This window comes from Pelodiscus sinensis, unplaced genomic scaffold (assembly GCF_049634645.1).
Source record: "Pelodiscus sinensis isolate JC-2024 unplaced genomic scaffold, ASM4963464v1 ctg40, whole genome shotgun sequence".
NCBI classification, from domain to species: Eukaryota; Metazoa; Chordata; order Testudines; family Trionychidae; genus Pelodiscus; species Pelodiscus sinensis.
This window is the reverse complement of record NW_027465932.1, coordinates 441,043-464,338: the sequence shown is the minus strand read 5'-3', so window position 1 is coordinate 464,338 and position 23,296 is coordinate 441,043. Positions and strand designations below refer to the sequence as shown.

The 23,296-nt window shown below is 52.3% G+C and overlaps 1 protein-coding gene across 2 annotated transcripts in view; it reads right to left on the bottom strand.

Moving 5' to 3' along the window:
• The window catches only part of LOC142825160 (GTPase IMAP family member 5-like), a 257,445-nt gene that overhangs the window by 144,980 nt on the left and 89,169 nt on the right, over positions 1-23,296 (bottom strand). The window lies entirely within an intron of this gene.

The following is a 23,296-nucleotide window of genomic DNA, read 5'->3' as shown; positions in this document are numbered from 1 at the left end:
CCCTGGCCAGGCGCTGGCCCCACTCCACGGTGCTTCAAATGCTGCTGCAACTGCATGAGATGATCATGCTGTTAATGCCTGGTCCGGAACCTGAGCCCAGACTGGAGCCGCTCCTTCAGGATGCAGCAGCACTGTTCCTGCCTCCGAACTTTTTCCCGGACAGGCGATGTTGGAGGAGGGAAACAAGTACGGACTGGTGGGACCGGCTCATAATGGAGCAGTGGGATGATCAGGCTTGGCTCCAAAACTTTAGGATGTGGAAGTCCACCTTCCTGGAGCTTTGCAACTGGCTTGCCACCACGCTGCAACAAGAGGACACCCACCTGCGCCCTGCCATCCCGCTGGAGAAGAGGGTAGCTATTGCCCTCTGGAAGCTGGCCACTCCTGATAGCTACCGGTCAGTGGGACACCAGTTTGGTGTGGGGAGATCAACTGTTGGTGCTGTGTTAATGGAGGTAAGTCCCTTGGGGATGGGGGGAGGGCAGTCCGTAAGGGGACTGTAACCAAAAAAGGGTGGGTGGGGGGCAATGGAGGGGAGGTGGTGGAGGGCTCCTGTGCCTTACACCATCATACTACTAGGAGCAATCACTGGGGGGGGGGGTCACCAAAGGACTTAGGCAACCCCTCTTACTTCATAATCTGTGTGTGTTTGTATGTGTCTATTTTTGCAGGTGGTGAGGGCCATCAACTCAGAGCTGCTGAATCGGATTGTCCGCCTCGGAGACCTAGACACAATCATGGCTGGTTTTGCAGAGCTGGGGTTCCCAAACTATGAAGGAGCGCTCGATGGAACACACATTCCCATCCGTGCACCACCCCATCGAGCCGCCCGGTTTATCAACAGGAAATGGTACTTTTCCATTGTGCTGCAGGCCCTGGTTGACCACCGTGGACTATTTACGGACCTGTGTGTGGGGTGGTCGGGCCGGGCACATGATGCTCGGATCTTCCGCAATTCACACCTGTACGAAAGGCTGCAGACAGGAACCTTCTTCCCCCAGTGAAACTCTGCTATTGGGGACGTAGAGATGCCGGTCTGCATTGTGGCTGATGCGGCGTACCCCCTCATGCCCTGGCTTATGAAGCCATACACAGGGCATCTGACCCCGAGCAAGGAAGTGTTTAATGCGCACCTGACACGTGCCCGTTTACAGGTAGAATGCACATTTGGCCGGTTGAAGGGAAGGTTTAGGTGTCTGCTAACTCGCCTTGACATGGGGGAACACAATATCCCAGAGGTGGTGGCAACATGTTGCATCCTCCACAACCTGGTGGAGAGCAAAGGGGAGGCCTTCCTCCCAGGTTGGGGGCCAATGGCTGAAGTGGAGGGCAGGCGGTTTGCGCAGCCTCAGACAGCTGCCGTTCGCCAAGCCCATCAGGCAGGGGTTCACATCCGGGAGGCTCTGCGTGAGCACTTCTCACCTGGAGCCCTATGACTCCCCAAGGTATCCCCAATGGGGTCTGTGGGCCTTCCCCCCCATCACAAAACCTTCCCTCCCACAATCTGCATAAGCCTCTGAAAAGTTAAGGGGCACACACCATGTTAAACTTCAAAAATATGTTTATAAACGAGTAACGTTAGAAATTATATCTGTAATACAAAATAGAATTGCTCCACAACAGTGAAAAATAAAGTTCTTTTTTTAACTAATAACGTGTTTATTACTGAGGTAGTAGGGGGGATTTCAACCTGGAGGGAGGGAGAGAGGGAGGATGGATTTCCAACCTGGAGGGAGGGAGGGAGGGAGGGAGGGAGGATGGATTTCCAACCTGGAGTGAGGGAGGGAGGGAGGGAGGATGGATTTCCAACCTGGATGGATGGAGGGAGGGAGGGAGGGAGGATGGATTTCCAACCTGGAGGGAGGGAGGGAGGGAGGGAGGATGGATTTCCAACCTGGAGTGAGGGAGGGAGGGAGGGAGGATGGATTTCCAACCTGGATGGATGGAGGGAGGGAGGGAGGGAGGATGGATTTCCAACCTGGAGGGAGGGAGGGAGGGAGGGAGGGAGAGAGGGAGGATGGATTTCCAACCTGGAGGGAGGGAGAGAGGGAGGATGGATTTCCAACATGGAGGGAGGGAGGGAGGGAGGGAGGATGGATTTCCAACCTGGAGGGAGGGAGGGAGGGAGGGAGGATGGATTTCCAACATGGAGGGAGGGCGGGAGGGCAGACACCTTAAGGGTAATGGCGGCCTTGCCTGGGCCGCAAGGCTTTGCCACCCCTGGTCCGTGGACCCAGCCGTCCTCGGGCTCGAGTGGGGGCTGATACTGACTCTTCCCTAGCAGTGGGGGAGAGGGGCAGGGCTGGAGGGGTGGCAGGGGCTGAGGGAGAGGAAGGGGTGGCAGGGCTGGAGGGAGAGGAGGGGGGGGTCAGAGGGGGTTGGGGGGAGGACGGGGGGTCAGAGGGGGCTGGAGCTGGATGGGCAGGAGGAGTCCCAAGGGGGAGAGGACCTGGCACAGCCAGGGACTCCCAGACGGTGGCACACATACTCCGCCACTCTGGGAGGAAGTCCTGCAGCAGGGAAGTATGCCACCGAGCCTCCTCCCTCGCTCTTTCTGCCATGGTCTCATGCATGCTGGCCATGGTCCTTTCCATTTTTTCCATGGCCACCACATGCCTCCTCGGGTGGTCATTTTAGGTCCTCCAGTGCCTGTGGGTGCTGTGGGACCGGGTGGGTGGTGGCACAGGGGTTGCACGGCGGACAGCAGCAGCAGGTCCGGCTGTGGAGAAGAAGAGGGAGAACCGATCAGTGTTAGCAATTCACACACAAGTCCATACAACAAGGGATGGGAATGTTGTTACTGGTAGGCCACGTCTGGCCTTGCCAGCTGCCTCGGCTGCACAGGGGACCCGTTGTGGCTAGGACAATGTCCACCTCCACCCCCTAGATCCTCCCGCCCTCCACTGTGGCTGTCCAGGCCAGATAAGTGTGCAGCCACAGTAGGACAGGGGCCTGCTGCACCTTGGGTCTCCCATGCCCCCACCCACATACCCACCACCTGCCCGCCTGCTTGTACATGCACAGAGAGATGCAAGCTGTCCAGGAGGGAGGACCAAGATGTGAACACTGCTCTGCATCCTCTCTGCTCCCACCTCCCCTGTTCTGTGTCTACACTCACCTGATGTTCCTTCTTCTGCGTCGGACGGTGCCTGCGAGGCTTCCCCTGAATCTGGGACAGGCTGCAGACTCAGGGTCAGGGTGTCCTCCGTCTGCTCCTGTGCCTCCTCCTCCTCCTCCTCCACATCTTCCATGGGGACCTCCTGCTGGCTATGCTGCACCGTTGTGTGCAAGCCTGTCTGCACAAGCACCGATGCAGACATTGGTTCCTGGCCTCCCAGGATGCGGTCCAGTTCTTGGTAGAAGGTGCAGTGCACTGGGGCTGCACCTGACACCGAGCTCTGCGCTCGCGCCTTCATATATCCCTGGCGAAGTTCCTTAACTTTTGCACGGACTTGCTGTAGTGTCCGTGAGTAGTGCCCTTTATCGGCCAGCCCCTGAGCCATGCGGCCATAGATGCTGGCGTTCCTGCACCGGGTGTGCAGAGCCTGCACCACTTCTTCCTCCCCCCACAGTTCAAGCAGGGTCAGGACCTCTGTCCCTGACCAGGCTGGGGCTCTCCTTTTGTCGCCTGTGGTCACCAGGGCTGGCTCCCTCAAAGGTCCTTGGGGGCCTCGTGGCGCTGGAGCTGTGCACATGGCTATGTGCAGGTGATGCTGGGAGAGCTCTGGGCTGACAGGGTCTCTCTGTGGCCAGCTTCCTGCCACAATGCCTGCCAGGGATGTCTGTGCCTTTAAAACATGGCTACAGACAGGACCAAGAAGAGGTTTTTCCTAAAGAAGGACTCTCCAGCAGGGTAGTGATAGAGATGTAGCCGTGTTAGTCTGGTGTAGCTGAAACAAAATACAGGACTATGTAGCACTTTAAAGACTAACAAGATGGTTTATTAGATGATGAGCTTTCGTGGGCCAGACCCACTTCCTCAGATCAAATAATGGAAGAAAATAGTCACAACCATATATACCAAAGGATACAATTTAAAAAAAATGAACACATATGAAAAGGACAAATCACATTTCAGAACAGAAGGGGGATGTGGGGGGGGGGGGAAGGAAGGTGAATGCCAGTGAGTTAATGATATTAGAGGTGGGGAAGGGGAATTGTCTGTGAGTTAATAGTATTAGAGGTGATAATTGGGGAAGCTAGCTTTGTAATGTGTAAGATAGCCGGGGTCTTTGTTAAGTCCCGTGCGGAGAGTGTCGAATTTTAGCATGAATGCCAGTTCAGAGGATTCCCTTTCAAGTGCAGATTTGAATGTCTTCTGAAGTAGGATGCAGTTAGCAGGTCATTAAGACTGTGTCCTTTCTGGTTGAAATGACAAGCAACTGTTTTTTCTTTGTGATCCTGTCTAATGTCTGTTTTGTGGGCATTGATTCTTTGGCGAAGTGTCTGAGACGTTTGTCCAATGTACATAGCAGACGGACACTTACGGCACATGATAGCATAGATTATATTTCTGGAGGCACAGGAATATGTATTCTTGATCTTGTAACTCACTTGGTTAGGCCCAATAATGGTGTCAGCAGAGTGAATATGTGGACAAAGCTGGCAGCGGGGTTTGTTGCAAGGGAAGGTACCAGGGTTGGTATTAGTGTGGTATGTCCTGTGGTTGTTGGTAAGAATCATCTTGAGATTAGGTGGTTGTCTATAGGAGACTATGGGTCTGTCTCCCAGAGCTTCTTGGAGTTTAGTATCCTGTTCCAGTATAGGCTGTAATCTATTGATAATGTGTTGGACAGGTTTAAGTTGGGGGTTATAGGTGATGACAAGTGGTGTTCTATTGTTGGTTTTCTTGGGTCTGTCTTGTAGTAGATGGTTTCTAGGTATTCGTTTGGCTCTTTCAATTTGCTTTTTTATTTCTCCAGGTGGGTAGTTGAGGTTTATAAATGCTTGGTAGAGATCCTGAAGTTTCTGGTCTCTGTCTGTGGGATTAGAGCAGATGCGGTTGTATCGAAGGGCTTGGCTATAGATGATGGATCGTATGGTGTGTGCTGGATGGGAGCTGGAAGCATGTAGGTAACTGTATGAGTCAGTGGGTTTTCTGTAGAGGGTGGTGTCTAATTTTCCATTGTTGATTTGTACTGTGGTGTCCAGGAAATGGATCTCTCGTGTGGAATGGTCCAGGCTGAAGTTAATGGTGGGGTGTAGGTTGTTGAAATCTCTGTGGAATGTTTCCAATGTTTCTTGGCCATGCGTCCAGGTCTCCTTCTGTCGACAAAAGAAACCCCTGCGTCCAGACTACCCTTTTGTCGACAGAACTCTGTCGACAAAGATGTTATGCCTCGTAAAATGAGGTTTACCAGCGTCGACAAAACTGCTGAGTTCTGTCGACGTTATGTCAACAGAACTCAGCGGTAGTGTAGACGCTGGTATAGTTTTGTCAACAAAAGTCCACTTTTGTCGACAAAACTAGGTAGTCTAGACACACCCTCAATTGTGCTGGTCTCCCTTCTACCTTTCCTTAAGATTATGAACTCTATTATTTCGTGATCACTGTCCCCTATACTGTCTTCCACTTTCAAGTTCTCAACTAGTTCCTCCCTATTTGTTAAAACCAAATCCAGAACAGCTTCTCCTCTGGTAGCTTTTTCAACCTTCTGAAACAGAAAGTTGTCTCCAGTGCAGTCCAGAAACTTATTGGATAGCCTGTTAGTTTCCCAACATATGTCTGGATAGTTGAAGTCCCCCATCACCACCAAATCTTGGGCTTTGGATAGTTTTGTTAATTGTTTAAAAAAGGCCTCATCCACCTCTTCCACCTGGCTAGGTGGCCTGTAGTAGACTCCTAGCATGATATCACCCTCGTTTTTTACCCCTTTTAGCTTAACCCAGAGACTCTCTACACAGCTATCTCCTACGTTCATCTCCACTTCAGTCCAAGTGTGTACATTTTTAATATACAAGGCAACTCCTCCTCCCTTTTTTCCCTGTCTGTCCTTCCTGAGCAAGCCGTACCCTTCCATACCAACATTCCAATCATGCGTCCCATCCCACCAGGTTTCTGTAATACCAATGATATCATAGTTGTATTTATTGGTTAGCAATTCCAGTTCTTCCTGCTTATTACCCATACTTCTCGCATTTGTATATAGGCATCTAAGATACTGATTTGATCTTGCCTCCCTGTTGTGCCCTGACCCTCCTTTCTCCTTGCCATTGTAGGCCGTAGTCCCCCCCATTTCCAACCCATCTCCCAGTCCCGCACATGCAGCACTTACCTGTGGGCTTTGCTCACCTGCCCCCAACAAACCTAGTTTAAAGCCCTCCTCACAAGGTTAGCCAGTCAAGTGATCCCTCTCCTGTCATCCATTAGCAGACTAGGGACACCCTTCCTACCCCCTGGATAATAACCATTGATGGACCCATCCTCCATGAATTTAGCTGCCTTTTTTTCTTTGAATCTTGTTATAGTCCTGCTCTTCACAACATCCTCTCCATCCCTAGGGGTGTTTAAGTCTCGGCTTGACACAGCCCTGGCTGGGTTGATTTAGTTGGGATTGTTCTTGGTTTGGGCAGGAGGCTGGACTTGATGACTCCTGAGGGCTCTTTCCACCCTGAGGTTCTAGGATTCTACCAAGGGGCCTGGTAGATTGGACAGCACTGAGGTCTCTTCCAGCTCTATGTGTGCCAGCATGAGAACAGGGAGCTGCTGAAGCCTCATGCAGGGCATATATGCTGGGAGCTGGGTATCTGGCTTTCTGTTCCCTGAGTAGGCTGTTAAAGATGATTAGCAGCCAGCCAGACCTGAAGCCTATCTGGCATCAGCCTGAAGGAAGGACTAATAGAAACACCTGCAGACACTTAAGGTGGAGGTGTGCACTATAAAAAGACTTCTCCAGGTAAGGCTAAGGGGAAGGAGAAAAGGGATGGACTAGAGGAGAATGGAAGGAGAAGGTAGTAACCCAGAGTAAGAAAAATACAGCCAAGTGAGCTGATGTAAAGGTTTATTCTGTGACATCAGGAACAAGGCACTGCAGGAGGGGTTGAGGACGTGGCCCAGGGAGGGGCTGCTGCTTAGGAGAGACGGGCCAAGCTACACGGCCTGCTCAGAGCTGCCCCTAATATAGGGCTCTGGGCCAGAACCTGGAGCAAGAGGGAGGGAATGGGTTCCTCCTAGCCCTCCTCTCTGGCTGGCAGGACCAACAGGGATTAGGGAAAGGAATATACTGGACTGGTCAATGATGAAAGAGGCTCTCAAAGCAGGGTACCTGTGCCTTTGTGGCAGTCACTAGGGATACTGTGAGCCTCTGAGGCCCACAAGAACCTGCCAGGAAGCACAGAACCCACAGGGCTTAGCCCAGACTTTGCCACAAATGGTTCTATGAGTCTATGCTATGGTTCTCTGGCAAGGAGTTCCACAGGTTGACTATGTGCTGAGTGAAGAAGAATTCCCTTGTTTGTTTTAAACCTGATACCTATTCATTTCATTTCGTGTCTCCTAGTTCTTATGGGAACAAGTAAATAACTTTTCCTTATTCATTTTTCCACACCACTCATGATTTTATAGGCCTCTTTTATATCTCACCTTAGTCTCCTCTTTTCTAAGATGAAAAGTCCAAGTCTTTTTAATTGCTCTTCATATGGGACCGGTTCCAAACCCCTCAGCATTTTGTTGCCCTTTTCTGAATCTTTTCATATACCTAGAGATCTTTTTTGAGATGAGGCTACCACATCTGTCTGTCGTATTCAAGATATGTTGTACCATAGATTTATATTGCAATAAGATGTTCTCGGTCTTATTCTCTATCCCTTTTTTAATGACTCTTAACATTCTATTGGCTTTCTTGATTGATGCTGCACACACCCAGAGATGCTTTCAAAGAACTATCCACAATGACTCCAAGATCTCTTCCTTGAGTAGTTGTAGTCAAATTAGAGGCCCAAGGATCAGTTCTAGGACCAATTTTGTTCAACATCTTTATTAATGACCTGGATGAGGGGATGGGTTGCACCCTCAGCAAGTTTGAGGATGACACTAAGCTAGAGGAAAAGGTAGATACACTGGAGGGCAAGGAAGGGTCCAGAGTGACCTGGACAGATTAGAGGATTGAGCCAAATCAAATCTGAAGTTCAACAAGGACAAGTGTCTTGCTACCCTCACCCTGGCAGAGGGGGAGGTAGACGCCCCCCCCCCATTTCCCATCTTTTTGGGGACTGCCTGGCCCCTTTCTTCACTGCTACAGGCCTGGACTTCACCCTTCCTGCAGCTGCTACTGGGGCAGAGGAGGTAAGGGGCCTGCTTTAGATCAGCTCCTGGGGCTTTCCCTTTCCCTCCACAGTGCCTGGGGATTTGTTGGTGGGCATGAGACAGAGGGCTTCCATGAACCTGGCCAGAGAGAGGCAGCTCTAGTCGGTCTTGGTTGCCTGCACTGACTGTTGGGAGCTCGTTCCAAAGAACCCTGCAGCTGTTGGTGCCAGTTGGATCTGGGGAAAACAGGGAGGCCTAGAAGGCTTGAGCCCTCTCTTGAATGTCCACCGGATCCATGAGGGGGGGCGTCATCCTCTGCCAGAAGGCAGACAATGTGCTTTTTAGCCCCCCTCTTTTTCTCCAGGGAGTAAAAGAAGTGGGATCCATGATCCATCTCTCTGAGGAGGTGGATGCAAGAACAAAGGCACCCCAGGACCAAAGGTCATCGCAGGTCTGCAGTTCCTCCCGCATTTCCCAGTATGCTCTGTAGAGGGGTGGATCTCTCAGTGCCAGTGACCTGCCGCCTCTCTAGCTGTAAGACCTCCCATTCCAACTGCTCTATCACTGCATCCCCCCTCAGAGTGGACCCCCGGGTAGTCGCGGCAGAGCCCCACACGCACCTTCCCCACATCCCTCCACTACCATGAGGGAAAAGTGCATCGCCACCTATGCCATGCCAGTCAGAACTCCTGGAAGGATGCTACAAAGCCCGTGTCCTCCACAGGCTGTTATTGACATGCCAGTAGGCTGACCCCGGCTTCTCATAGAGAAGAGAGGCCATCACAGCCACCAAGTGGCTGTCTGAGAATGGGGCTGGCTGAATGTTGAAGGAGTGGGCCCAGAATAGATGAAAGTGAAAGAGATAAATACAGTCCATCTGGGAGTGAAATGACTGTTGACCCTATACCTGGACATAGTTAAATGCCATGTCCACGTCTGGGTGAAGGTCACGTCAGACATCCACCAGGGAGTGTTGGTTAATTATCTCCATGAGGATTCCTGCAGCGGCTGGGCACAGCTTGGCCCCAGTACAGTCCCCATATGGTCCCGTTCCTTGAGGATGCAATTGAAATTCCCACCCAGGACCAGGCACTCACGAAGATCCAGAGAGCCGAGGAAGGCAGGCACCCGCTGGTAGAAATGGAGCCTTTCTGGGATGGATGTTGGGGCATAGATGTTAATTATATTAAATATAAGACCCTCCACTCTGACCCAGAGATGCAGCAGGTGGCCCTGCACATCCTCAGCAGTCCCCAGAACCTTGGGCTGCAGGTTTGAGGAGAACAGGGTTGTCACCCCAGCTTGAAGGGCTGACAGGTGGCTGAAGTACACACTGTCTTCCCACTCCAGCTGCCAACTGGCTTTGGTGGCCAGAGCAGTATAGGTCTGTCACATTACTGAATTTGAGGGAAGCAGCCAGATCGCTGCTGCATCCATAGGTGTTGGCCCCAGAAAATGGTATAAAAGGGGGTCATGTGGGGTGCTGAATAGAAGCTTATTATCTGATAATCCTATGTAAGCTGTTAATATGTTTGTATAATGTCTGTGTGTGTGTAGTTAGGAATCTGTATGGATAACGAATATTTCCCTGCATGTGGTTGAGCATTGGGCAGGGCTGGGCCTGTGGACATGCTAATTAGCGAGACCCTGTGGGACAATGGCTCTCAATGGGCCAAGGACACCTAGAGAATGAGGGCTGACACCTGAGAGCTGCCAGCAGGGAACACAGGGATAGGCTGCTGGCCAGGTGACCTGCTGCAGCCAAGAAGAGACGAGAAAGGATGTATAAAGAGACCATGTGGTTGACATCTTGGTTCTCAGCTCAGCACTTCATCCCAGAGGCAGCATTGCAGGGATTGAAGAGCCGGAAAGACCTGTGAACCCATCCTGATTCTAGGATGTGCAACAAGAACTTTTAAACCAGCAGCTGTAACATCTCTGCTAGAGCCTGCATCGAGGACTGGGAGATTCGATGTAACGTATGATTCTTTAGCAACCTTACTCTCATGCTTTTCTTTCTTGTGATAATAAATCTTTAGTTGTTAGATTCTAAAGGATTGGCCCAGCGTGATTTGTGGGTAAGGTCCAGAGGGTAAATTGACCAGGGATCTGTGGCTGGTTTCTTGGAATTGGACAGAACTTGTTCGGAGTAGGTGGAATTGGGTGCTAGGACCCCCCCCCCCCACCTGTGTATGAGGCCCGGGGCCATCTAGGGCGTGGATATTGCTGGGGTGTCAGAGGGGTTTTGCTCATGAGGCTTCAGGCAGGCAGCTGAAGTGCTCTGTGGGACTGGTTTGTGGCCTGTTTGGAGAGGTCACCAGTCTGGGGGCTGTAAGGAGCCCCGAAGTTGAGCAATTTGCCCTGAGTGGACACCCTCACTGTGCCCAGACACGGCCCGGTCCGTCACAAGGTCTCCTTCAGGAAAATGATGGAATACCCCACCCACCCCACCTCAAAGGAAGAAGAGTACCTGACACCCACAGACACCCATACTGCAGCCCCAGGTGTTCAGAGTGGTAAGGATGATCGGCAGCATCAAGAAGGCTGGGGAGGACCCCTGCTGGCAGGAGCGCTGGCAGTCCCCATTGGACACTGCAGCAAACTGTGACTGTACTCAAACATGAGCAGGGCATCATGAAAGCTCCCAACCCACTAGTAGGCCACAGCCTCCCACTGCCCAGGCCCTTTACCCTCCCCCAAAATGGCCCTTATGGTCTGGAGGATGAGATGGAAATCCCCCCAGCGCTGGATGAGAGCCACTTTGTTCTTGGAGCCACGTATGTCTTCCAAGAAGTGCAACAGCTGTCTGGACCTTGGGCTCCCAAACATCTTTGGGCCAGATCCCTCCCTGAGCCTCGCAACCTATTGACACAGGAAGGCAGGGACTCTGAAGTCCCTGCTGGGATGATATCCGTGGCAGAAGAACAGCCTCAGACACGCTGGGAGCAGGAGAAACAAAAATCACCTCCCAGGGGCTGATGTCTTAACTGAATGTGGCAGCCCAGGGGGCAGCAGCAATAGTGAAGGGAGGAAAAGAGGTCAGGGAGGGGATCAAGGAGAGGAGGAAGGTGAGTAGGGGGAGGATGAGCTGGATTAGGAAAAAGACAAGGAGGGAGAGTATGAGGGGAAAAGTTGGTTGGGAGAGGTGCTGAACAGGGAGCAGAAGTAGAACAGTGGTGTGGGAAGTTAGTATCTCCCCAACACCAGGGGTGACGGGGAATGATGGGAACTCCCACCCCCTAGGAGCCCCCAAGGATTTGGTGGCCAAAGGGCTGCTGATGGCCAGGCAGTTGATCACACCCTGGGGCAACCCAAAGGCAGGGAGAAGGGAGAGTGGCAGGGCAGAAGGGGAAGGATAGGCCAACTGTTGTCCCTCCAGGGCATGATGATTCCCTTTTGAGGCAGCCGGGGTTAACCCTAAAGCCTCCACCTCCTGAGAGGAAGGCGAGTCAGTCACCCACTGCCACGTGGTCACCCTTGTTGGTGGCAGGGTCAGCAGTTGTCCCCACAGCAGAGGTGGGGATGGTGGGAGCACCTTCCATGGACACTCCCTCTTGCAGGGAAGTGTTTACCCCTCCTGCAACTGCAGCGGTCACCTCAACCTCCCCATGGCGCTGTGAAGCATCTGGGGGCACAGGGAAGGATGGCTCTGATGTCCATCCCCCGAGGAATGAGGAGGGTGTCCTCCCCCTCAGTGGGGGGGGGTGGAATGTCAGGCTTACTTGCGGCCCATCCCCATGGTAACTTTCCAACCCGCGGAGGAGGGCTGGGCCCAAATGAGGGAAGAGCCAGGGGTCAAAGTCAGTGGTAGGAGGGCAAGGGAAGCTGAGGTAGGCCCTGTCTGGGTCCCATTGCTGACTCCACCGCCCTCTCCTCCGCAGGTCCAACCTTGCCACTTTTGGTGGTGGCGGTGGCACCCATACACTCATCTGGGCCCTGAGGAGCCTGAGCAGAACTGACAACAGTCATGGTTTGAGGAAGGGTGACCCCAGGGTCCAGACTGTCAGGGCCACCAGCGATGGTGGGGCTGGTGCCCTCCCAGGTGTCGGGAGTTCCTAGTGCATCTCTAAGTCAGGCCAGGAGGCGGTCCCTTTGGATGTGCCCTTTCACCTGACAGAGAAAATACTGGGGCTCCCCCATGGTGCAATATACCTGGTGCTGGGCCCTTTGATAGGACACAAGCAACAACCCTTCTAGGGCTTCTCTACCACCCCATGTTGCCAGTGGGTGGACTTGGACCTGCTGGCAAAAGGAAAGGACGTGGCAGAGGGTAGTGTCTCTGCAGCCCAAAGGAAGGGGACTTAGGACTGACAGAGGCCTTTCTAGGGTGGAGAGGAAAGGCAATAGGGTGGCATTGGGGAGAAACGGAGAAAATACCACCCATATGCCCAGGTCCTCCAGAAGCTTGAGTAGGACATGGACTGTCTCCCCCCCCACTGCCAAACCCTTCTCCATCATCTCCTGGGCAGCAGCCTTGGACGTCAGGAAGAATAGCACTTTCACGAACATCTTAGAAGCTACCACCATGGTTACATGCCCTAGCATGCGTGCCAACGCCTGCACGTAGGTCTCCACATGGGGCGAGGCTGACACCAGGAGGCAATGGACCCCATACCTCCAGATCAGGGTGGGGAAAAGGGGCATGGCCGCTGGAGATGGAATTCCGGGTGATGGCTTGAGTGGATCAGGAAGCAGCAGTTGTGGGGGGGGGGAGGAAGCTATCTGAATTTACACCCTGGGGGCTGGGACACAGTTGCCTCCAGAGCTGGTGGAAGGAACAGGGCCGGGAAATGGGGAAGACATGGCTAAGGCTGTGGCAGGGGAGGTGAGCCTTCACCACAGGAGGCTTTACCTTCCAGCTGGGGCTCTTGCCATTCTTGGTCCCCTGGCACTTCAGGGAGGCTTTCTTGGAGGTGACCCTGGTGGCAGAAGGTTCCGCGGAAGAAGCGGTTGTGGTCCTGGAATCCTTGTCCATGTCCACTGCATGAGCAGGCAGCCCGGCAGCCTCAGAGGGTTTAGTGGTCATAGAGGTAGTGAGGTAGGGTAGGCAAGGGGCGGTAGGGGCATCACATGACTGCCCCTCCATTGTGTTCATGCATGGGGGGGGGGAGGACAGGAACAGACAGTTAGATGAGGCCAATAGTGCCAGGGGATGGAGCGGGGAGAAGAGGAAGGTTCACCATTCCCTCCCACTAGGCTGGAAACAGGGTGGAGGGGCAGCAATACAAATAGGAGGAAGGGGGGAAAAGGAGCAAGGGGTGCAGCTCCCAGCACAAAATGGTAAGAGCGGCTCCTCCGGCTGCACTAGGAGGTGAGGGGGTAAATTATTTAACAGACATGGGGGAAGTGAGACAATGCGTGGGAAGCGGGTAACTAAAGCAGAAGAGGAGACTCAGGCACCAAGCAAGAGGATGGGGGTGGGGACAAGAGAGCTTGGGCATACAAGAAGGGGGGAGGGGAATGGTGGTGAGGGAAGGCAGGCTGTGAGGAGGTGCCTGCTGAAGAAAGCAGGCAAGGGGGCTGCTAGACACTGAGGGGCGGGGAGGAGACCCAGTGGGCCCATGGGCACCTGTGTTGCAGGCTCACAGCACCTAGCAGAGCAGAGCAGAGCAGAGCAGAGGCAGGGTGGCAGACAGTGGGGCCAAGGATGGAAACAGCCCCTGCAGCACCTGGGGCTGGGGAAGCAGCAGCAGCAAAGATGCAGGGGCAGAGGAACCAGTGGGGGGTAGAGGGAGCCACCCCCCACTGCTAGTGCCTCACAAAAGCTGTACCAGCCACCACCTAGGGACTCATATGGAAGGAGGGTGCCTTATAAACTCCCCAAAAACAAGGAGTACAGAATCTGTCAAAAAAGCTCCCCACTGTCGACAGATCCACGTCTAAACTGCAGTTTCTCTTTCAAAATGGCACTTGATCAGCACAGCGCTGGAACGGGAGTATGCAAAAGAAGTGAGGAGGTGCCTGCTGAAGAAAGCAGGCAGGGGGGCTGCTAGACACTGAGGGGCGGGAAGGAGATATTTAAATCCCGGGCTCATTTGCATTTTCAAAGTACCGAATTACATCCCTCTGGCAGCAGAGGGGTATAGTCTAGACACAGCCAGTGCCTAGTCACAAGGGCAGAGTCCATTGTCTGTGAATTCTCTCCGTTTCCCAACTGCAAGCAAAATGGAGGTTGGGGTTGGGGGAGTTTTACCTTATGGAGGAAATTTCCCAGGTGATCTCTTCCCTGGTTTCCTTGGAATTACTTGGGTAGTGGCAGCGGGTCCCAGGATTTTGGGGGGAAGTTTTTTCTTACCCGAGCCTGCAGAGGCCAGGTTTTGGGGTGCTCTTGTGGGCCCCCACTTCTGCATTACTTGGGTAGTGGCAGCAGGTCCCAGGGGATCATGCCAGAGAGGGGAACAGCCTTGACAGTCCCTATATCAGGTGTGGGCAAATTTTGGCCCGTGAGCTGGATCCAGTCCACAGGGTTAATCCCTGGCGGGCTCTCACCTCTGTTACCTGCACATCTGCAGTTACTGGATGATCACAGCTCTCATTGGCCATGGCTTGTTGTTCGTGGCCAATGGGAGCAGCAGGAAGCAGTGTCCCTGGTCCATGCCACTTCCCACCTCTCCAATTGGCCACAAATGGTGATCCACAGCCAATGAGAGCAGTGATCTGATAAACATAGTGGGGGGGCCCACCAGGGACTAACCTTGGTTTTTTTATTGCCTTTCCTGCCCTATATGCTTGTGCCATTCCTATATACACGTGGTTGTGATGTGCCCCGCCTTCCGTTTTCAGAGTATATCCCTGAGGCAGAGCTCTGGCTGTGCCCATGGATCCTGCTTCTGGAAGGCAGTGTCTGCCTCAGGGGCTGGCTGTGACCCTGCACACGGCTTCTCTTTTTTTTTTTTTTTTTTTTGCGGGGAGGGGGGAGGTGGAGAGACAAGGGCTACAGCCAACTGAGCCGTATTCTTCATAGGCTGGTCCATTGTATGGGGTGGAACCTCTTTGTCGTTCTGGTCTGCCTGCCCAGGGACAGACCTGTAGTGGTGTGGGGAGGGTTGGAGGGAACCCCGGCCTGCCCACTACTCTGGGTTCCAGCCCAGGGACCCTAAGGCAGCGGCAACAGACGGGGATTGTTCTACTCCCAGTCTGGCAGCTTCTTTCCTGGGTCACTGCCCAAACCGATCCCTCCCAGGGATCCTGCTCGTCCATTCCACTTGCAACTCCCAGGTCTCACTAACACTCCTCTCTCTGGGTATGTCTACACTACAGAGTTAATTTGAACTAAGCTAATTCGAACTAACGCGTCTAGAACTAAAAACTAGTTGGAATTAGCATTTTGCTAATTCGAACTAGCATGTCCACATTGAGTGGACCCTGAACAGGGCTTAAGGCTGGCCGGAAGCAGTGCCGGCAGGACATCAGAGGAGGACTTAGACCGTGGAGCTGCTGTCTCAGGCTAGCCGAGGGCTGCACTAAAAGGGACCCGACCCCCACCCTGGACAGACAGTTCTCAGGGGTGCCCCGCTTGAAAACCAGTCCTGGCTTGGATTGCCCGGAGTACCCACACTGGGCACATCACAGCACTCGGCCATCAGACCGGCTGCACTTGCCGCAGGCTGCCATCTGGGGAGAGGGGGCAATTGGGGGGGCTGCAGGAGAGCTTCCACCCCCAGAAGCCCGCAGAGCCAGCCCAGTCCTCCCCATCGGGGGCTCGTACCCCAGTCCTCCCTCACCTCCTTCCACTTACCCTTCCCTAGCCCCCCTTCCTGATGTACAAAATAAAGATAACGTTTCTTCCAACATTGACTCTGTCTTTATTGAACAAAACTGGGGGAGACTGGGAAAAGGAGGTGGGAGAGGGGAAGAGAAAGGTTGGGAGAGGGGAGGGCAACTAACAAGATCAGGGGTTGGGAACAGGTCCCAGATGAAGAGAGGCTACAGAGACTGGAACTGTTCAGCTTAGAAAAGAGGAGATGGAGCGGGGACAGGCTAGAGGTCTCTAAAAGCAGGGGTTGGGTGGAGAGGGTGCATACAGAAAAGTTCTTCCTGAGTTCCCATAAAGAAGGACTAGAGGACACCAAAGGAAAGGAATGGGTAGCAAGCTTCAAACTAGTAAGAGAAAGTTGTTGTTCACAAAGCAAATAGTTAACCTGTGGAACTCCTTGCTGCAGGAGGCTGTGAAGGCTACAACTAGAACAGAGTTTAAAGGGAAGTGAGATCAAGTCATGGAGGTTGGGTCCATGGAGTAGTCTTAGCCAGGGGGTAGGAGTGGTGTCCCTGCCCAAAGTTTGTGGAAGGCTGGAGAGGGATGGCACGAGACAAATGGCTTGGTCACTGTCTTCGGTCCATTCCCTCCAGGGTCCCTAGGGTTGGCTGCTGTCGGCAGACAGGCTACTGGGCTAGATGAACCTTTTGTCTGACTCAGGACGGCCATTGTAAGCTCAGGGCTCAGGGTCGGGGTCTCAGTGGACCCCCTTGATTCTGTTGCACACCTGCTCCTGGGTGGCCAGGCTGGCAGCTCTCCTGCCCTAGACGGCCACTTTCCTGTGCCTAGTGCGGAGATCATGGACGAGGTCCACGATGTCTGCACTAGCCCAGGAAGGTGCCCGCCTCTTGCGGTCCCGGGCAAGCTCCCGGGAGCCACCAGCCTGGTCTCGGTAAGAGGGGGAGGGCTGGGGGACATTGGGTGGGTGGCTCTGTGCCGTGCCAGGTGCAGGGTCTGCTGGCAGGGTGCTGGCAGGCTTGCACCTGGCACGGGCACCGTAGCCAGCCCGTGACCCTTTAAGGGGTCTGGGGCCGGGAGGGGGTCATAGAGTTTCCCTGGTGTTGGCCAGAGTGGTCACCAGGGCAAGCTGGGGAGGGCTAGCCTCCCACTAGTTCGAACTAAAGGGCTACACACCCCTTAATTCGAACTAGTAAGTTCGAACTAGGCTTAATCCTCATAAAATGAAGTTTTCCTAGTTCGAACTAAGCGCTCCGCTAGTTCGATTTAAATTTGAACTAGCGGAGCGCTAGTGTAGCGCCTATGAATGTTAGTTTGAACTAACATTGTAGTGTAGACATACCCTCTCTCTCAGACACGGCCGTAACAAGGGTAAGGCTAGTGAGGGAAATCTCTGACCTAACAGAAGAGGGGCCTTTTAAATCAGTCTCAGCTGGTTCTTGATTGGCCCCAAGAATTCTGATGAGTCTGACTCCTTGGCTCCAGATTTCCAAATGGCCTGCTTGTCCAGACTGATTCTGGAAAGTTCCTGCTGGTTCTACATCAGCCCTTGCCAGTTTACCCAAGGAACAGAGACCTCTTTAATCTAGGGCTCTTTGAGTACTCTCCTGTAGCCATCTGGCTTGACCCTGTCACAGTCTCTATTTGTTTTTTAGATAGCTAAAAAGCTTTGTGTGCAGCCACAATGGCTTCCTGTGGTTTTTCTTATCTTTCCTCTGCTTTGGAATAGCTTAATCGTGGGTCTACAGAATTACATCTTTTTAGGAACTGACTACCTCCTTTGACTTCTTTTCTTCCTAATTGGTCTTTCCATAGGACCATCTGCTTATCGAATAGTATTTTGATTAGTTGATATCCCTCCCTCCTCTTGCTGCCTCTGAGATAGAGGCAGAAAAGGAGGGGGGAAGGAGTATTACACTTTAAAACCCCAAAGTGGCCTCTGCACAGCTGATCATGGATCAGCTGTGTGGCAGGCTGCCCTTTTAAAATGCTGACTCCACGTATTTCAAAGGGGCAGTTGTCATGGAGCCTAGGGTCAGCTGGGGACTTCCTAACTGACCACAGGCTCCTAATGGCATGCAGCATAGCATGAGGCCCAGTGTCAGTGGGGGACTGTGAGTCCCTCGGTGGCCCTCGGCTCCATGGTTTTGAAATGGCCAAGAGCCCCCTCTGGGTACTCTTGTGCATTTCAAAGCAGGCATCTGGGTACAGCCCAGAGTTAGTGGGACTTCCCACTGACCCTGGGCTGTATGCAGAGTTCCCCATTCCTCCTTTGAAATGTACAAGAATCCCTCCTGGGGCTCTTGTACAATTCAAAGGAGGAATGTGGAAGTGCCAGTCAACTAGTCAATTAACCACATTTTTAACACCTTTACTCCAGTGTCCTTATTTTGCTGTTCTCATGTCCTGCTGTCCATAAGACCTTGACTTTTTTCAGATCTTTCTCCCAAGTTTCTGATCACTTTCATGTTTGCAATGAATTAATCCTTGTTGGTCAAAACCAGAGGGAAGGCCCTCAGATTTTTCCTTATGTAAGCAGGGGCTGAATTACTGCTTGCTATCAGCCAGCTAAAGGGAGAGATCTGCCCCGGGGGTGGATGTGCTCACTCAAATTGTTCAGCTCTGCAAGATAATTAACTGTTGATATGTAAATACAGCTCATGCCAGGATGGGGAAGGAAGTCAAGGTGTGGTTATGTAAATCCCATTCAGCCAGGGCTGATGGAGGATCAATTGTTACAGTATATCACATTACATTCTAACTAATTTGGGCTGTTGTGGGGGTCACAAATCATGCTACCCCTAAATGTGAGAATATGACACCAGTGCTTGCAGGAGAGACACCATCATTGTAAGATGTCTCCGATGAACAAACTTCCCCATTCCAGAATTGAGTGAAGAGAGCTGGGGGAAAGGGCTCGAGTGAGCCTGCTCATGCCTGCCAAGTGTGAGCTGTAAGACTAGTTGAACCTGCCTTTCCCCCCTCCCTTGTTTTAAGACTAGACCTAAAGTAAACTCCAGCCAGGAGCCTTTTTGCTAGTCTGGGGGAGCTGGAACCTTTGGCCAGCCTAGGTGCCGGCTAAAGAGTTGAAATGACTAGTGCTATGTCTACACTGGCGGGTTCTTGAGCAAAAACTTGCAGAGCATCTACACTGCATACACATTCTTGCGCAAGTAAATTTACAGTACAGCGTTGGAAAACAGAGCTTTTTCCGGAAGAGTTATTCCTCTCCCCATGAGGAATAAACCCTCTTGCACAAGAGATCGTCTTCAAGAAGGCAGTGTAGACAAGAAATATGATTTTTTTGTGCAAGAAACCGCTATGGCTACAATGGCCATCAGAGTTTTCTTGTGCAAGAGAGCATCCACACTGCCATGGACGCTCTTGCGCAAAAGCACATGGCAGTGTGGACATGCACTTGTGAAAGACCTTTTGCACAAGAACAGGGCCGGATGGAGGCATGGGTGAGACAGGCAGCTGCCCAGGGCGCCAATCCATGGGGGGTACCTGATGGCAGCTGTAAAGGGCGCGCGGCGTCCCTTATGGCTTCCATCAGGAGCCATGTGCCTGGCTCCCGCAGGGCCGGCCCCACAGCACCGGACAGCAGCACCCTTGCCCCTACAGCTGCGGGGCCATGCATGGCCCGGCGCGTGCGCTGGCAATGCTGCCCGGTCTGGGCTCGGCAGCACGTGTGCCCTGGGGGCGGGCCCCAGGCTGCGCACCAGCAGCTGCAGCTGGCATGCGCATGCTTCGTGCGCCCCAGGGGTGGGTCCGTGTTCCACAGTCAGGCTTGCGCATGTGCCCGGGGGCAGCGCCACATGCCCAGGGTGCCAAAAGGGCTTGGGCCGGCCCTGCATAAGAAGTCTATGTCTACACTGGCGGGTTCTTCCACAAGATCATCTTGCGCTAGGGTTCTTGTGTAAGAACACGTCCATACTGCCATGTGCTTTTGCATGAGAGCATCCATGGCAGTGTGGGTGCTCTTTTGTACAGGAAAGATCTGCTGGCCATTTTAGCCATAGGGCTCTCTTGCACAAGAAACTCCTGCTGCATGTCCACACTACCCTTTTGCACAAGAGCTCTTGCGCAAGAGGGCTTACACTTGTTAGAAAAGAGCGTAGCTCTTGCTCAAGAAGCCCTCTCTTCTGACGCTGTACTGTAAATCTTCTTGCACAAGAGCTGGCAGGCTGTGAGGAAGTTCTGCTGAAGAACAGCTGTTCTTGCACAAGAACCTGCCTGTGTAGACTTAGCCGAACTCTTGCGCAAAACAGTTCTTGCGCAAAAATCCTGCAGTGTAGATGTAGCCTAAGAGCTGAAGTCACTGGTTTGGCCTGGAGCCAGACACAGGTAGCCAGTGGAGCAGCTGGTGGGAGAGACCAGTAGCTGGCCAGTAGGAGCAGTGACAGGCAGTCAGCAGACCACAGGAGCAGCCCAAGGTGGCCTGGCCTCCGACTCAAGGAGTGGAGTCATCAGGGTGATGTGTCAGGATCTGCACTGACTGGACAGAGCTGTAAGTGGGGCGTTGGAAGTGGTATATGGAGACAGTCTGGGTAAATGAACGGAACCCTTACCTTGTTGGACTAGTGAGCCTGAGAGGCAAAAGACATTGCTCAATCTATTTGAGCTGAGACAGTTACTCGTGGGGGATTATGAACTCTGTGTTTGGTATTTTCCCAAGCTAATGCCGTATGACTTCTCTCTCTGTTTCATTAAATGTTTCTTTCCTACACTCAGACTCTGTGCTTGCGAGTGGGGAAGCATTGCCTCTCAGAGGCACCCAGGGGTGTGTGAATTTCCCAGGCTACTGGATGGGGGCTCAAGCTGGTTCTGTGTGAGATGGATGAAAAGGGACTCCTAGATACTGAACCTGGCCCTGGCTGCTGCTGGCACTACTGAGCAGAAAGATTATACTTACATATAGGCTACGTCTACACTGGCATGATTTTCCGGAAATGCTTTTAACAAAAGTTTTCCGTTAAAAGCATTTTCAGAAAAGCACGTCTAGATTGGCAGGACGCTTTCCTGCAAAAGCACTTTTTGCGGAAAAGCGTCCGTGGCCAATCTAGACGTGCTTTTCCGCAAAAAAGCCCCAATCGCCATTTTCACAATCGGGGCTTTTTTGCGGAAAACAAATCTCTGCTGTCTACACTGGCCCTCTTGCGCAAAAGTTTTTTGGAAAAAGACTTCTGCCCGAACAGGAGCAGCAAAGTATTTCCGCAAAAGCACTGACAATCTTGCATGAGATCATCAGTGCTTTTGCAGAAATTCAAGTGGCCAGTGTAGACAAGTGGCCAGTCTAGACACAGCCATATTGTATCAGAAAATTGTCCCCACACATGCTAACCTGTTGATCACCAGACTTCTGGTAACAGATTTTAATATATTTGAAAACAGATAACAGGGTCTCTTGAGTGGATAACCTAATGACAATTTTCATACACGTTAAGGAACTGTTATGAAAAGCAAGGTGATGAATTTTTTCCAAGACCAGTGCTCCAGTGCTTCAAAGAATTGTTGCTGGTTGCAAGCAGGGAGGCAGACGGGAGAACAGGTAGCAGAATAGGTGTCTCCAGAATAGTACTCTATTTCCCACATGAAGTAGAGAGTGAATTCTGCATCACTTGCCAAGAACATTAGTGTAGGCTGTCAAGCTGATTTTTTTTTAAGCCACTAAAGATGTCCTGGGGGACTGGTCAGAGGCCCCAGATCTGGATCATATACATAGGAGCCTGGACATGTGAAAATTCCTCACTCCCATTCAGCATGGGAATAGAAGCACCTGACTAAACCCAGACAGCTTTAAGGGAGGGGGGAGCCCCCTGAAAGGGCTCTTTCTCTCGTGGGCAGTTGGTCATTTCTTCAAAGACTTCCCCTTTATGGTTTGTGCCAAAATGTCTGTTCCAGTGCAGGTTATGGGACCCATAAGCTCCCAAAAGCCCCACTAGTCCCTCTCCCAGTAATTGGGTTGCCATTCAAAAAGATTAAGATGGATTTGTGACAGTTCGTGAAAAGGCAATGATTGGCTACCAATATTCTCTCAAAATATCAACACCCCATAGTGTACTTCAGCAGGAAGATGTTTCTGTGGGATATTTCCTATTCCATCAAGAAGGAAGCCCTCTCCATCAAATGGGCTGTGGATGTATCAAGGTATTATTTGTGGAGGAAACCCTTGCAGCTAGCAGTGGACCCACTGGGCTGGCTGAACACTATCAAGGGCAACAGTCACAGGGATGGTAGATCTCATTACAGCTGGATCGTTTTGAACCCTTCACAGACTCAGGGAGGACAAGAAGATTTCTTTTCAAGAGATGGCCAGGGAGAGGAGAAGAATCTCAAAAAGGCACCCCAATACTGGAGCTGAGGTGGAGGGTGTGTTATGGGAGTATTGACACCTCACTGGCTAGGAGGAGATTAAGGAAAAGGTCTGAGCTAAGAAGGTCCCACCCTTACCCCTTGCTGAGCATGCTCAGGCTGTAGGTGGAGTTTAGAAGCACAGAGGTTTCAGTGGTAGAGTTAACTCAGAGTTTGCTGTTATTTTACATCTGTAATCTACTTTGCTCTGCCTGTTCTCACTTACTACCACTTACATCCCACTGCTTGTACTGAATAAAATCACTTTTATTTAGTATCAAGCCCAGAGTAAATAATTGTTACCTGGGGGGGGGGGTCAACCAATATGCACTTTCCCCCATTCATTGCTAAAGGAGGTTTACCTAATTATTTGGGGTTGATCCCATGTGGGGAGGGGTATTCCAGGAAGCTGAGTCCTAAACTGCAATCTCCTTGGAGCTGAAGAGGGTTGGTGTCTGTACTGCTCCTCGGTGGGGGCAGGGATCTCAGCTTGGGGTCTTGGCTAGGGGAGACCAGGGAGCTGGCCCAGCAGGACCAGGAGGTGAGAAGCCCCAGAGAGTGGGAAGGTGAGTGGCAATGGCCATGTCAGCACCCCAAAAAGCCCCCATAAGGCGTCATCTGTGACCTCACCCATCACAGATGGATTTTTGAAAGTGTTGAGACACCTAAGGGAGCTATGAGACGCACTGGGACACTATGGTGGCTCAATCTCACTGCCCCCCAGGGTGGGAGGAAGGGTGTATCTACACCCCCCTAGACACAGCCAGTCAAAAGATTCTGGGCTCATGCACATGAGGCACCTGCCCTGCAGTGGGGTCTGTGGGGGCAAACACCCAAAGGAGCATTCTCCTTCAGCCTCCCAAAGAGGATTTTCTGACCCTGTGCACTACCAGTGAAGTGTCCAGTGTGTGCATAAGCAGGGAGAATCCATTCACTTGTTTATAAAGGAACAACAAATACTATTGTCAACCATACAGAGGCAA